Source organism: Nomascus leucogenys, chromosome 8 (assembly GCF_006542625.1).
Source record: "Nomascus leucogenys isolate Asia chromosome 8, Asia_NLE_v1, whole genome shotgun sequence".
Taxonomy (NCBI): domain Eukaryota; kingdom Metazoa; phylum Chordata; class Mammalia; order Primates; family Hylobatidae; genus Nomascus; species Nomascus leucogenys.
In genome coordinates, this window is record NC_044388.1 from 77,305,438 (window position 1) to 77,316,697 (window position 11,260).

Sequence of the window (11,260 nt, forward strand, 5' to 3'; positions counted from 1 at the left end):
ATCTGTCAAGGCAGATAACAATATTTGCACTGGTAATATTGTAAAAAATGGCTTCTGATTTAACCAGAAATTGTGCTGTAACTATGCCAGTGTTAGCAAAGCGTGGAGAGGGAGGGATGAAGAGTGTGGAAATAGGAAGAGTCAAAACCACATCTACCTTGTCAGGAAGTCAACACATTCTCTTAAAATTAAGAAATCAAGCAATATCAGTGTATTATATTTAAACATTGAGGTAAAATATCAGAGAAAAGAGCTGTAGATGAAGGTGGTTGTCTTTTCAGATGGGAACTGGAGGTGGCAATGGGTAGGAATTTTTTCATCTTCTCAAACTGAAACTTCGTATACTTAGGCATGAAGTCCCATTTCCACCCCCCAACCCCCACTCCCAAGCACCTGGCATCCACTGCTCTCTTTCAGAACCTTGTAGACTCAAAATTACCTGCACTATTTAGGTGAAAACTAAAAGTGGATATTTTCTAAGGTGTAAGTCATGTTACTGTTTTTCCTCAGGCATACTGTTTTCAGCCTAGAGCAAAAGTAAACTTTTAAGTGGTCTCTGCAGGGATATCTGACATTAAATGTTCATAAAGCTGGAGAAATACCTAGCAAGTTTAAAAGTTAGTGGAGCTTTCCCTGGTACAGAAACTCTCTCACAGAGTTTACACAATGCCTTTGATATACCGGTTTCTAGGTTCTCGGGATCTGAGTGTGTATGTGCATTTGCAAAGATTTGGTAGTTTCAGTCTGGTGTGTTTGATGCTATGATAAATTATGGACAGTAAGCTATGGAAACACAGATGAGGGACAGTTCAACAGAGGGTCAGAAGATACTCCCTGGAGGAGCTGGTGATCAAGCCAGTTTTTAAGGAGAGGTTAAGCAGAGGGAGGGAGCCTGGATTGTTAAGCAGATGCATACATGGCATGAAGAATGGCACAGATCAGGGCATGTTTGGGAAATTTACAAGGGATTTGGTGTTGTTCAAGAAATGGAAGTCAGGGAGAAGCAGGATGAGGTGGCAAGGTGAGGAGAAGAGAGGGTCACAGAGAGTCTTAGTTTTTTCCCTGTAGGTGATATGATGCTCTCAGAGGGCTTTCAGGCAGGAGAAAGGCATGGTCAAAGCTGTGTTTGTTATTTGTTTTGCAACAAGTTTTTCCATATATTTGCCCCATCAGGCTGAATTGTCATCAAGAAGACATCTATTTTGCCTGTCTCCATATTATGTTTTTAGTTATGAAAAATTTTCAAACAAAATTACAGAGAAGAGTATTAAAAAAAAAACTATGTGCCCATCATCCAGATTCCATTATTAGGATTTTGCCACATTCAATTCCTCTCTCTCTCTCTCTCCTTTTTCTGTGAAAATAATTCTTTATTGTGGTAAAATATATATAAACATAAAATTTACCATTTTAATCATTTTTAGGTATACAGTTCAGTGATATTAGGTACATTCATGTTGTTGTGCATCCATCACCACCATCCATATCCCAAACTGAAACTCTGTACCCATGAAACAATGACTCATTGACCCATCTCTCCAGCCTCTGGCAACTAAATATCAACTTTGTATCTCCATGGTTTGAAGGCATTTCATATAAATGGAATAATATAATATGTGGCCTTTTACTTAGCATAATATTTTCTAGATTAATTTTACATTGTAGCACATATTAGCATTTAGTCCCTTTTAGGTTTAAATAATATTCTATTGTATGATATACCATGCTTTGTTTATTCACTTATCAGTTGCTGGACATTTGCATTATTTATACTTTTGGCTATTATTAATCATTATGCTATGAACATTCATGTCTAAGTTTTTGTGTAAACATAAGCTTTCAATTTTCTTGGGTATATCCTAGAAGTAGAATTGTCTGCCTGCCTTTCTTTCTCCCTTCCCTTCCCTTCCCTTCCCTCCCCTCCCCTCTCCTCCCCTCTCCTCCCTCCTCCTTCCCCCGCCCCATTCCCCTCTCCTTCCCTCCCTTCCCTTCCCTTCCTCTCCCTTCCCTTCTCTTTTCAGAGATGGGGTCTCTGTTACTCAGGCTGATCTCAAACCCCTGGGCTCAAGTGATCATCCTGCCCAGCCTGCTACAGTGCTGGGATTACAGGCATGAGCCACCACGCCCCTGGCTGGAATTGCTATGTTATATGGTAAATACTTTATGTTTAACTTTTTAAGAAGCTACAAAACTGTTTTTCAGTTTTCAAAGTGGCTGTACCATTTTACAATTCTACCAGCAAGATGAGTGTTCCGAAATTTCTATATCCACAACAACACTGGTTATAATGTCTTTTTGATTGTAGCCATCCTAGTGGAGGTGAAGTGATATCTCATTGTGATTTAATTTGAATTTCCCAGATGACTAATGATACTGAGTATCTTTTCATATGCTTATTGGTTGTTCATATATCTCCTTTGAATAAATGTCTGTTTGGATCCTTGGCCCACCTTTAAATTGGGTCATCTATCTTTTTATTATTGAGTAGTAAAGTTCTTTATATATTCTAGATACATGTCCCTTATCAGACATATAATTTTTAAATATTTTCTCCTATTCAGTGAGTTATCTGTTCTAATTTTGATAAAGTCAGATTTTTCAATTTTTTCCTGAATGTGCTTCTGGTGGTATAATATCTAAGAAACCACTGTCAAATCTAAGGTCACAAAGATTTGCCTCTGCATTTTCTTCTAAGAGTTTTATAATTTTAGTTCTGAGATTTAGGCCTTTCAATCATTTAATGTTTTTATATAGTTTAAGATAGGGGTCCAACTTCATTCTTTTGCATGTGTATTACACCAGTTGTGCTTACACCATGTATTGAAAACATTATTCTTTCCCCATTGAATTGTCTTGGCACCTGTATAAAAAATCAGCTGATTGTAAGCTTGAAGGGTTTTTTAAAAATATTTTTTCCCATCTCTCAACTTTTAGCTGAAGATGACGGTTTATTTCTGTATCTTAATTCTATTCCATTAATCTATATCTATCCTTATACCTATACAACATTGTCTTGATTACTGTAGCCTTGTAGTAAGTTTTGCAGTCAGAAATATAAGTTCTTTTGTTCTCACAAAAGAAGAACTTTGTTCTTCTTCAAGATTGTTTTGGCTATTCTGAGTCTCTTGAATTTCCATACAAACTTTAGGAGCAATTTGTCATTTTTTGCAATGAAGGCAGTTAGGATTTTGAGAAAAATTGGATTGAATCTGTATTTTAATTTTGGGAATAGTGTTATCTTAGCAACATTTTTTTTAATTATTGTTATTTGTGGAGATGTGGTCTCACTTTGTTGCCTAGGGTGGTCAGGAACTCCTGGGCTCAAGCAGTCATCCTGCCATGACCTCCCATTAATAATATTAAATCATCTGAACCACGAAAATGGGGTGGGGTGCCTTTTCAATTATTTAGATCTTTGTTAATTCCCTTTAACAATATTTTGTAGTTTTCAGAGTTTATGTTTGACATTTCTGACCGGGCACAATGGCTCATGCCTGTAATCCCAACACTTTGGGAGGCTGAATGTGAGGATTGCTTGAGCCCAGAAGTTCAAAATCAGGCTGAGCAACATAGTGAGACTCCCATCTCTACAAATTAAAAAAAAAAAAAGTTTGACATTTCTTTTGTTGAATTAATTCCCAAATATTTTCTTTTCTTTGATGCTATATAGTGGAATTATTTTTCAAGTTTTATTTTTGGGTTGTTCATTTCAAGGGTACAGAAATATAATTAATTTTTGTATATCCTGCAAACTTGCTGAACTTGTTAGTGTTAGTTCTAATGGTTTTGTGTATGTGTGTGTGTGTGTGTGTGTGTGTGTGTTTGTGTGGGTGGGTGGGTGCCTTAGGATTTTCTATATACCAGATCACATCATGTGCAAATATAGATGGTTTTAATTTTTCCTTTCCTATCTAGATATCTTTTATTGCTTTTACTTGCCAAATTACCCTGGACAGAACCCCCAGTATAATGGTGAATGGAAATGGCAAGAGCAGACTTCCTTGTCTTATTCCCGGTCTTTAGTGCAAAGCTTTCAGTCTTTCACTATTAAGTGTTATCTGTGGGTTTTTCATAGATGCCTTTTATCAAATGGAGGAGGTTCTTTTCCAATCCTATTTATTGAGGTTTGGTTTTGTTTTTGTTTTTAAATCACGACAGGGTGTTAGACGTTCTCGAATGCTTTTTCTGCGTCTATTGAGATGGCATAATACATTAATCAATTTCAGATGTTAAAAGACCTTGCATACTTGGGATTAATTCCACTTGGTCACAGTATACAGTCCTTTCTATGTTGCTGGATTCAGTTTGCTAGTGCTTTATTGAAGATTTCTGTGTCTGTATTCATAGAGGATATTGATTCATAAAGGAAAAGAATAGTTTCCTTTTCCTGTGATGTCTTTAGTTTTGATATCAGGGTAATACTGGCCTCATCAAATGAATTGGGATGTGTTCCCTCCTCTTCTGTTTTTTGTAAGAGTTTGTGATAACTGGTATTGATTCTTATTTAAATGTTTGCTATAATTCACCAGCGAAGCCATCTGGGAATGGGCAGACTCTACCTTATTGCTATTACTGATGAATTTGATATTACCACCTGATATGGTTTGGCTGTGTCCCCACACAAATCTCATCTTGAATTGTAACTCCCACAATTCCCATGTGTCATGGGAGGAACCTGGTGGGAGGTGATTGAATTATGGGGTAGATCTGTCCTGTGCTGTTCTCAGAATAGTGAATAAGTCTCACAAGATCAGATGGTTTTAAAAATGGGAGTTTCCCTGCACAAGCTCTCTATTTGCCTGCTACCATCCGTGACTTGCTCCTCCTTGCCTTCCGCCATGATTGTGAGGCCTCCCCTGCCATGTGGAACTGTAAGTCCATTAAACCTCTTTTTCTTCCCAGTCTTGGGTATGTCTTTATCAACAGCATGAAAATGGACTAATACACCACCTCATGAGACCTTGTGCTAGTTATCAATGTATTGTCTCTCAGGTCTAAATTCATCCTTCACTGACTGCTCTGAGAAAATGGATCTGAGCCTTAAATTTTTTTCCTTTGTTCTCTTTCGTGATGATATGCTTTATAGGTAGAAGGCCCTGAAGAGGCATTTCAGGAGGAATGGGTTTTGCTTCCTGGTCCAGTTGTGCTCAATGGCACACTTCTGCAGCACAGCAGCTTCTTCAGCATCTGTTCCTGCTTTGATTGGTGGCCAGAAACACTCAGCAGTGTTCCTTAGCACCCTATTGGGCAGTTTTATAGCAGAGGCTTCCAGGAGACCCCTCCCCATGAATACGTTTCCTCAGCAACCTAAAAGTGCCAGAAAATTCTAGAGGGTGGATTTATGGGAAGTTCCACTGGAAGATTCCCAGTGACTTCTTGCCATTTAATGAGCCATAGCCACGCTCTCTTCAAAAGGGTCTCAATCGGCCCTGGCTGGAGGCAAGAGGCTCCTCCTTGGGAACTCTTTCACAGCATTAGAGTAGCAGCTGTTCCTTATATCTGCTATTGCTATACTCTTTAAAGCTCTCTAGTTCTTATTAGCCAGTGTTTCATTATTCCAATACCCTGTTATAGCTAATAATTCCTTATATATTAAACTGTCTTTATTCAAACGAGCATGGTTTGTCTCCTGATTAGACCTGGACTGATGAAGATATCTTAAGCTTTTCCATGGATCCATCTATGCCTGGACCTTGTATATAGAAGGAATTCAATGAATAGTCCCTTAATAGCATCATGACACACAGTTTTCTTATGTAGTTGTCACAATTTCAGGCCCTTTCATCCTTACATTTATTGAGCATTATTGTCTGTGCTCAGGAATCTTGCTGTGTGGCAGGAGATAAGAGGAGAGAATCAGTAGCTAGAAGAATACAACAGCTAAAGTGGCCTTGCTGAATAGTCCAGAATGATAAAAAAACTTAGAGCGCTAAAAAAAAAAATTGCATGAGATGACACTGCAGAGATAAGCTAGAGTCAGATGATGACAGGCCTTGACTTCTATTGGGAAAGGCAGTTTGCTGTGGCCTTGAGCATCTCTGCATGTGCTTGCTAAGTATGCCAAACACAAGGCCTAACTTTCCCCTAATACTGAACCATTTCTAGCTAGTCACATTGGCATTTAACTGGGTTAAGATGACCACAGCATAACTACCATACAACAGCTCACTCCCTCAGGGAAGGAGGCTGGTTGGTTTGCCACTTGCTACAAAAGATGCTAGGCCCTTTGCCCTGGATCCCTCAGTCATGGTGCAAACCACTGCATGTGCAACCACTGTCCGGGCCCATTGCATTTACTCCATAGGACTTGAGGACAGGCCAACCAGTGCTACTATGCTGATACTCCTACTGTATGCTGTGTTGAATAACAAATTTCTTCATCTGATCCACCAAATCTCATCTACATTGGTACCAATGGAGTTGTGGCTGGTGAACCTGCTTTCTTGCTTAGTCATCTCTGTTGGAGTCTTGTTATTTCTTGCTATTCTCTAGGAGGTTGGGACTCTTCTCTAACAAAGGGTGCCATGACAGGCACACACATACACTACAAAATGAAAATAAACATGAACTAGAAAGATGTTTCCTTATTTGAGAAATGCAGATAAATGGCAAAGCTGTTGGAAACCAGAAAACCATGTAATTTTGAGTATTTAAAATCAATCCTGTATTGTGATACACCAAGACCAAACTTGAATGTTATTCCACATAAGAATCTAGCCAACAGAATGTAGTTCAGATTTGGGGAATGATGGTGAGGAAACTATATTTTATGGAATTGCTAACACATTTAAAACAGTAGTTGGTAAGAAAAAAGTGTGTTCTGGGCCAGGTGTGGCGGCTCACGCCTGTAATCCCAGTACTTTGGGAGGCCTAGGTGGGTGGATCACCTGAGGTCAGGAGTTCGAGACCAGCCTGGCCAATATGGCGAAACCCCGTCTCTACTAAAAATACAAAAATTAGCCAGGCATGGTGGTGCATGCCTGTAGTCCCAACTACTTGGGAGGCTGAGGCAGGAGAATCACTTGAACCTGGGAGGCGGAGGTTACAGTGAGCCAAGATCATGTCACTGCACTCCAGCTTGGGCAACAGACCAAGGCTCTGTCTCAAAAAAAAAAAGTGTTCTTCTACTTTTTACAATAAATCCTGTTTGAGAAGTTATGATTCTTGTGTAAAAACATCTGTAGCAAGTAGTCTCTCATTTGTGCAGTGATAACTGTGGGCATTTATGTTTTTAGATTAAATCCTGTATTTGAATAAAGATGTTAACAATACTTTCATGGACTTTTACGGTTAATTTCAGTATGTAAATTAGCATGTAGTTCATTTATAATTTTAGAAACTAGTAAACTAAAAAATATTAAAGGTTCACTCAAATTATCACTTTCTTTGTAACACCTATCCTGACCCCTGCCTTTCTTCCATGTAGAGATAACTATTTCATCCTCTGTACCCTCAGGGCTGACACTCTATTCAGGTTGTTGCATCCACCTTAACACTTGCTATCTTCATGTGGAGACAGTGAACCCCCCCAAGGGCAGGGACCAGGACTCAGCCGCCTCCCCAGCTCAATTCCTGGCTGAAAGCAAATGCTCGACTAGTGTTGGTTAAAAGGAACAAATGCTCAACCTCACCAGTTGGTAAAGAAAAGCAACCGTGAGATGCCACCTTTCTAACTTCTAAACTAGCAAGGATTAGTTATGAAGAGGAAGTTCTGGGAGGAGTCCAGAAAGCTACACGCTGGTCCAACCTTTCCAAAGGTCAATTTGGCAATTTCCCCAAGTGTCATACTAATGCTGTGTAACCCCAAATTCAGGCTCATGTACCTGATGCAGAGCTGAAGCCAAACGCTAAGACACAGGTGCTTGGAGATAGAGAAAGGTTTGTTCAATTGGGCCAAAGCGAGAAGGCGGAAGAGCAAGATCTCTCAAATGTTGCTTAAGAAAGAGATGACAGCAGGCGTTTTTATGGGGTAGGGTGTGAGGGAGGGAGAGTTTCCGGGAACAGAGGGGAAAAATCTGTGCCTCTACTGTCTCAGATAAAACTTTCAGCAACCAGACTTATGGGTGTCAGCAGCCGGTCAAAAAGTCCTTAATGGCATTCATTCCTTCTGCAAAATATTTTCATGACCCTGAAGTTATCCCTCCTGCTAGACAAACAGGACAACCGCATTTTATAATTATATTGTGGGAACAAGAGATATTGGGCAAAACGGGAGCGCTTACTATGTGCATGCAAGGCAAGGGCCTGATCAGAATTTTCACGATGGCCGGGCGCGGTGGCTAACATCCGGCATCCCAGCACTTTGGGAGGCCGGGGCAAGTGGATCATTTGAGGTCAGGAGTTCGAGACCAGCCTGGCCAACATGGCTAAACCCCGTCTGTACTAAAAATATAAAAGTTAGCCAGTCGTGGTGGTGCATGCCTGTAATCCCAGCTACTTGGGAGGCTGAGGCAATATAATCGCTTGAACTTGGGAGGTGGAGGTTACAGTGAGCCGAGATCGTACCACTGCACTCCAGTCTGGGCGGCAGAGCGAGACTTTGCCTCAAAAACAAAAAAGCAAAACAGAAAAAAAAAACAACAACACCAAACGGAATTTTCAATACTTCAGTTACTAAAAAATGCCAGAGTACTTAAATCTCAAGAGACCTGGTTACACTCCGAATGGGGAGACGTAGGCCAGAGGCACTGGAAAGGTGAGCAGTCTCGACTGCTTGGCCTCGAAACCCCTAAGCCTCTGAAGAGAACGGGCGTAATCCACCTCGCGACTGGCAAGCAAACACACGCACCGGCAGAGGGCAAAGCGCGCACGCCGCCTGCACCGGGCTCTGGCCTCCTCTGCATTCCCCAATCGTTGCACTTTTCCCACTTTTATAACCAGGAGAGGAGGCATGCGCTGCCCGAAAACGCGAACCGCGACCCATGGGACGCTAGAACCCACCCGCGCGCCCTCGACGGCTTGAAGCCGGGTTCCAGACACTCGTTCGCGGCCTAGGGCTCCCGCCGCCCAGGACCGGGTGCTCACTCTCGCCAGGGAGCAAGACCGTGAGGTGGCGAAACACCTCCTCGGCTGCGCGCGGCGTGGTGGGCAGGCTGCGGTCCCGCGCGCCTCACCCGCTCTGGGCGTGTCAAGGTGGTAGGTGTTCAGGAGTGGAGCCCCGCCCAGCCACCGCCTTCGGGTCGTGAGAAGACTCTCCCCCTGGCCTCCCTGTTTCATCTGCTTTGACCCGCGAGAGAGCTACACCGCTCGCCACGTGCGGCCCCCACAGGGTAGTGGGCCTCATAGGGCTCCGCCGCTAGATCTGGGCCAAGTTTCTTCCAGAGACTTCACTACCGACATGGGGTGTATCAAGGACGGTCCAGAGAACATTCCCCGACCTGCCTGTTTGCTTGGCCGGAATGTGAGGTCCTTGAGCGCCCTTGAGCCATGGCCTTGGGCCTGCCAAGATTGAGGCAGGCGTGGTCATCGAATACTTCTGGAGTGGGGAAGAGAGCACAATTTACGCTGTCCCTGCCACAGGAGCTCCCACTTTTGCCAGGGAAACTAACCTGGAGGTGGGAGCTCCTTTTATTTGTTGGCCTTTTACTATACCCAGGGGAAAATGGCTTGCCAAATTTGGAGGGTGTGTTAGAGATGATCTGTCTTAATCTTACTAAAAAATCTAAAAATTCGGCCGGGCGCGGTGGCTCATGCCTGTAATCCCAGTACTTTGGGAGGCCAAAGTGGGCCTATCACTTGAGGTCAGGCGTTCAAGACCAGCCTGGCCAGCATGGTGAAACGCTGTCTCTACTAAAAATACAAAAATTAGCCAGGTGTGGTGGTGCACTCCTGTAATCCTAGCTACTCGGGAGCCTGAGGCAGGAGGATTGCTTGAACCTGGGAGGCGGAGGTTGCAGTGAGCCGAGATGGTGCCACTGCAGTCCAGCCTGGGAGACAGAGTGAGACTCCGTCTAAAAAAAGAAAAGAAATCTAAAAATTACGTTGGAAGCAGGTGCCTCAAAGAGATGAGCGGTAGAAAGGGAGGGCAGCTAAAGGCCATCGGTCAGTCACGGCCTCCCAGACCCTAGGAACTCTACCACTGCTGGAGAATCTGATCAAGCAGTAATTGAAGGTTAGGGTTGACAGAGAAAATGGTGGTTTAAAATAAGAACCCCAAAAGTCGGATGATTGGAAGCTCTTTGGGCTTGGAATTCAACTGCTTCTCACGTGGGCAACTAAGTGTGCTCCAGGGAAATTTGAGTTACTGATATTCCAGGCCATGTAGGGCTATCGCAAGCACGTGAAATATGTATATTTGCAGGGGGAAAAAGTCTAGGGAGAAATAACACACCAAAGGAATATATTCCTTCATTCATCAGGTATTACCTATTTCATGCCACACCTTGGGCTCTAAAGAATCAGAACTACAGTGTAGCAAGGGAGAAAAACGGGCAAGACTAAAACATCGTTTATTTTCTTCTTTTATTTTTCTCTGTGTTTTCTAAATGTTACTAGATCTCTAACAACCAAGAAGGTTTTATTTATTTTGAAAAAAACTACTTTTCCTGTTAAAAGGTCAGCCACTTTTCTGAGGGCGGAGTCAGAAAGAAGGGCCCATGAACCCACCTAGCGTCCAGTTTCCCTTTTTTTTTTTTTTTTTCTTTTGACAGGGTCTCACTCTGTCATCCAGACTGGAGTGCAGTGGCACCATCTCGGCTCACTGCAACCTCCGCCTCCTAGGTTCAAGTGATTCTCCTGTCTCAGCCTCCCGAGTAGCTGGGATTACAGGTGCTTGCCACCACGCCCGGCTAATTTTTGTATTTTTAGTAGAGACAGGGATTCACCATGGTGGCCAGGCTGGTCTTGAACTCGACCTCAAATGATCCACCCGTCTCGGCCTCCCAAACTGCTGGGATTACAGGCGTGAGCTACCGCGCCCGGCCCCAGCGTCCAATTTTCAAAGCCCCTCTGCTCAGCTTCCAGAGATCCCAAGAAACTCTTAAGTGGGAGTATCTCGTATCCGCACGATGCGACCGGTCACAAAACACGCGACCCGAGACACTGGAAGTGGAGGCTTCTCGATGGACCAAGCTGGGCGGTTTTCACACCGACCCGCGGCCAGGCTGTAAGATAGGTGGCCGGCCACAGACAATCACTGCCACCTTGGACAGGGACCCGTGAGCTGACGGCCATTAAGCTTCATAAACTGGCCCAAATCCAGCGGACCGCTACTGCCGGAAACGGAAAGTCCTCAAGGGCGGGTGTTGGAAGCGGAGCGGAA